The sequence below is a fragment of the Silene latifolia genome, chromosome 2, assembly GCF_048544455.1.
Source record: "Silene latifolia isolate original U9 population chromosome 2, ASM4854445v1, whole genome shotgun sequence".
NCBI classification, from domain to species: Eukaryota; Viridiplantae; Streptophyta; class Magnoliopsida; order Caryophyllales; family Caryophyllaceae; genus Silene; species Silene latifolia.
Window position 1 is genome coordinate 140412122 of NC_133527.1, and position 5342 is coordinate 140417463.

Below are 5342 nucleotides of genomic sequence, written 5' to 3' on the forward strand. Positions count from 1 at the left end.
TTGCCTTCCACCACGTCCCTTGATGCACCCGGAAATAAGGCTTCTCTATCCGCCCAACTAGGCAAAGGACAAGATGGATCAAGGAGTCCTTGCCTAGCTAGATGTAGGAGGGGAGGATATTGAGCCAAATAAGCATTCTTCCGATCTTCATAAGCTTGCTTGTGCATGGCTTGCATTAGAAGAGTGACATAATCTTTTCCAATTTCAACTCCTTGCGGTTTGAACTCTTCATAATCATAGGCGTAAGGTGGTATAACAATGGAAGAGGAGGGATTTTCATGATCACCCTTTTGTTGTTGAATGATGTACTCGGCTTCCTTGGATAGGGGAAGTAAATAGTTGGTCCGGTGGACACTAAGACGGCAAATCTTTGCGGGTAGAGTGAATGATCGAGCCTCACTTGTAAGCCACCCATACTTGGTATCAAGGGGATTGTGAGCAACCCACTTAAACTTGTTAATCAAGGTGGACATATCAATAAGATGGCCACCATCCTTAGCCTTGTACTTGCTATCCTTATTGAAATTAGGATCAAAGTGCTTGGCTAGGACCGTGACAAGGCCGCCATTAACAATTACGGTTTGACCCTTCTTCCCACTATCTACATGGAGCCATCTATCAACCAATAGCCTCAAAGAATTGTAAGGCTTGGTGTGAATTCTTCCAATATTCAAAGTTGATTCAAGGAGAATAAAATCGAGTCCCGTGAAATGATTGGTGTCTTTCCTAGCAATTATGGTATTTCCTACAACTTTGTGCCATATTCTTATGCCCGGATGATGGACCAAAAGAGCACGACAAGCTTTAAAATCTTCAAATTTCTTCCCGGAGATTGCCTCCCAAAGAGGCTCGGGATCATACTTCCCATATTGCTTATAGAATTTATGTTCATCGCTAAGACCCAAAATTTTACCCAATTCCGGAAAGGTAATGCGTCTACTAGTGTTAGCTAGACGAAACTCAATATTTTCCCTATTCTCAACTTTTGTCACTTTTAAAGAACTTAAGAATTCCAAGACAAGGGAGGGGTATGTTACTTCCTTCATTTCAAACAATTTCTTTAAACCCATGGCATTGAAAAAGACTCTTGTTTGTTCAAGAACACCCAACTTCTCTAAAGCATCTTGGCATATGAATTTGGTGGTTTGAATTTGTTTCATAGCAAACTTGACAAATGTATTTCTATGGGAATCGGAAATGAATGTTACCTCCGGGTAATGCAAGAGTTGATTAATTACCGGAGTAGAGGGTGATGCTTCCATAGAAATTTGTTGAGGCGGTTGCACTTCCAAGCTTGGTGTTGATACCACCATTGCCAAAGCTTTCTTCATTTGTAGAGCTTTTTGCCTTTGAGAGAGAGTTGTAGTCTTTGGTGCCTTTGCTTTTGCTTTTGTTGCTCCCTTTGTTCTTGCCATTTGATGAGCTAACCAAGAAAAAGATCAAAAATCTTCAATTTGTAGAATGCCCAAATTGATTTTGAAGGTGAAAGGCTTTGCCTTTATGAGAACAAAAATCAATTCAAATGTGAAGATTTTGTGCTTGGTTTTGATTGTTAATGAATATGGAGTGATTGATTTGTTATTTGAAAGATGGTTTGATTTGATTTTGGTGAGTTTTGTTGAGGGTTTTTGTTTTTGAGATGGAGAGGATGAGGGTTTTGATGTTATGGGTAGTGTTTATGAGTGAATGAATGAATGAATGAAGGTGGGGTGGGTATTTAAAGAACTCGACAAAATTAGGACGCAGGCACAATCCGTGCGGATTAGGCGCAATCCGCTCGGATTCTTCAGCTTCAAATTTTCAAAAATCCCGCCTAGAGACGGGCGGATTCTGGGGAATCCGCTCGGATTCTTCTGAGATGAGACGGGCGGATTTCAAGCAGGACGGACGGATTCTTGTCCAGAGATTTTTCTTTGTTTTTCTTCAGCTGCAAGACGGGCGGATTGTCAACAAGACGGACGGATTCTGGGAGACGGGCGTCTTTCCAGAAATCCGCTCGGATTCTTTAACAAATCAAGAATTTGCGGTTTTATTTCGGCCCAAGACGGGCGTCTTCTCGCAGGACGCTCGGATCCTCTCTGACGGGCGGATTCTCAGGAATCCGCTCGGATTGGTCCTTGTGTACACGGATTCAGTTCCATCCGTGCACCAACGCATTCCCTTATCATTCTTTCTTTCTTTCCTTCAAATCTTGTGTTCTTCATTGTGGGGGCACTACTAAGGCATGAATAGCCTAGGCAATTGCCATCCCCACACTAAGGTAAAGCACTACACATCAATTAAAATCATTAGTCCCTCCCTCACTTCTCTCTTTTCATGACAATTATTTTGATCAAAGTAAATAAAATCCAAAAATGACAAAAATGCAATACAAAAATTAAATGTAAGTTAGGGAGTTAGAAATATTTACAAGTGGTGGTTTAGGGAGGACTCCACCAAACTCTCATTCTTGATGAGATGTCAAGGGGGCATGTTCAAGGTGTTGTTGATGTTGCTCAACACCTCGAAGAAATAATTAAAAGCTTGTTCATTGTTGTGGTAGAGGTCCTCAATAGACCGTGGCCCTTATTGTTGATCATGATCGATGGCATGCCCAATGTAGGGATTAAAGATCCCTTCAAATTCATCGTCCCAAAGACCACAAACTTCATTGAGTTGATCATTGAAAATCTCTTGCTTGGATGGAGACAACTCTCCCAATTTCTTCTCTTGGCCAATGAGGCCATCATCTTCTTCCTTGGTTGATTTTGATGAGCTTTGCAAGCTCTCCTTTTCACAATTCACTTGCTCTTTGAATGGAGCATCTTCAACTTTCTTCCTCCATTGGAATTCCGATTTCTTCTTTTCATCTTTTCGGCTATAATGATCAATCATGAAACATGGCTCATGCAAACGAGGAGCTCTCATGGTCTTGTCAAGATTAAAAGTTATGCTTTCATCTCCCACTTCTAGAGTGAGCTCTCCATGTTTCACATCAATCACCGCACCCGCGGTGTGTAGGAAAGGTCTTCCTAAGATGATTGGAATGTTGGAATCTTCCTCCATATCAACAATGACAAAGTCCACCGGGATGAAAAACTTCCCAATTCGCACGGGGACATCTTCCCATATCCCTAATGGTGTCTTCGTCGATCTATCGGCCATTTGAAGAGTGATGTTGGTACATTTAAGCTCTCCCATTCCCAACCTTTTACTTACCGAGTACGGCATGACACTCACACTAGCCCCTAGATCACATAAGGCTTTGTTGATCGTTGTGTCGCCAATGGTACACGGTATTGAGAAGCTTCCCGGATCCTTTAACTTTGGAGGTGAACTCCCTTGAAGAATTGCACTACTCACCTTAGTGAAGGCGATAGTCTCAAGTTTCTGGATTGACTTCTTCTTTGTGAGGATATCTTTCATGTACTTTGCATAGGCCGGAACGTGATTGATTAATTCCGTGAAAGGAATTGAGACTTCTAAGTTCTTCACAATTTCCATGAACTTTCCAAGTTGATCATCAAATTTGGGCTTGGCTTGACGACTTGGAAAAGGAAGTCTAATCACAATGGGCTCCTTTTCTTTGGCTTTGTCTTCATTTTTCTTTGAACTTTCTTCTTTTGATGATTCCCCTTCCTTGGGACTTTGCACAACAACTTCATTCTCACTAGCTTTCACAACTTCATCCTCAACTTGCTTCTTCGGTGCTTCATATCTTGTACCACTTCTCAAGTGAATGGCACTAACCGTTTCATGTCTAGGGGGATTACCTTGAGGTGGTAATTGCCCCTTTTGTCTTTGTGAGTTTGAAGATGCTAGTTGGGTCAATTGTGTTTCCAACATCTTGGTGTGAGCTAGAATGTTGTTGATGGTGGTATCCTTTGCTTGGCTATCCTTTTGCATTTGGGTGAAAAATTCTTGTTGATTTTTTTGCATTTGAATGACCGCTTTTTGGACATCAAAACTTTGGTCATTGTGGTGATTGTATGGATTTTGATTTTGGTAGCCTTGGTTTTGATTGAAAAAGGGTCTTTGATTTTGATTTCTCATGGGTGGTGGAGTGTATGTTGTTTGAGGGTTTTGGACATTTTGGCTTTTGTATGAGAGATTTGGATGGAACTTGGTGTTTTCATTGTAAAAATTTGAATAAGGGGTGCCACTTTTGTAAGCTTGGAAAGCATTGACTTGCTCGGTTGTTCCCCTACATTCACTTGAGTCATGACCCAAGGTTCCACAATTCTCACATATCCCGCTTGGGATTGATGAGGATGCCGTCATGGCATTGACATGATGCTTTGATGATTTTGAGCTTTCCTCAAGTCTAGCCATAGCTTGTTCAAACTTCAAGTTGATTGTGTCAATGTGAGCACTAAGTTGAGCACCCAATTGAGTAACGGTGTCCACTTCATACTTTCCTCCTCTAGTAGCCTTGCGAGGCCTACTATATTGCGAATTATGGACCGCCATTTCCTCAATCTTGTTCCATGTTTGATTGTCATCAACTTCGGTGAACATTCCATTTGATCCCATATTGAGAACGTTCCTTGAATCTTCATATAAACCATTCCAAAATTGTTGCACTAAAAACCATTCGCTAAGTCCATGGTGAGGACATGAGCGACAAATACCTTTGAACCGCTCCCAAGCTTCATACAAAGATTCTTCATCCCTTTGCTTAAAACCCGTAATTTGAGCTCTTAGCATATTGGTCTTCTCTGGTGGGTAGAATTTTTGTAGAAAGCTAGAGCTAGCTTCTTCCAAGAATCTATTCCAAGGGTGGCCTTATCAAGGCCCTTCAACCATTGTTTTGCGGTGCCGATTAACGAAAAAGGAAATAAGACCCATCTTATTTGGTCTTGAGTCACGCCCGTTTGAGAGATAGCTTCACAATAATCACAAAATGTTTCCATATGAGAATGAGGGTCCTCACTAGGCATTCCCCCGAATTGGCTCCTCTCAACTAGTTGAATGAAGGCGGACTTGGCAATAAAGTTTCCGGTAAGATGTTGTGGGGTAGGAGTACCATTTGGTAAATCCTCCTCGGTGGGTATAGAGTGTGACGAGAATTTAGGCATTGTAGGTGGATTTTGTGTGGTATTGTTTAATGGGTTCTCTTCTCCTTCTATTGCGAAAGGATTGACAAACTCACTAGTGGGTTGAACAACTTCACCAACACCTCCCAAATTCCTCCTAACAAGTCTTCTATTATTCGTCAAGGTTCTTTCGATTTCACGGTCAAAAGGTAACAAATCTCTTTATAACCTTCTAGACATGCAAAATATCAAACAACTAGAAAACAATTAGAACAAACCTTGAGGAGTTTTACTTCCCCAAGGTGAAAAAGACACAACTAAAAACAA

The 5342-nt window shown here is 41.3% G+C and overlaps 1 non-coding gene across 1 annotated transcript; it reads left to right on the top strand.

Annotated features, from left to right (window-relative positions):
• Positions 1-4579: 4579 nt before the first annotated feature.
• On the top strand, positions 4580-4686 carry LOC141645624 (small nucleolar RNA R71). Its single transcript, XR_012545102.1, has one exon. It is a non-coding gene; the product is annotated as a small nucleolar RNA R71 (small nucleolar RNA).
• Positions 4687-5342: the final 656 nt, after the last annotated feature.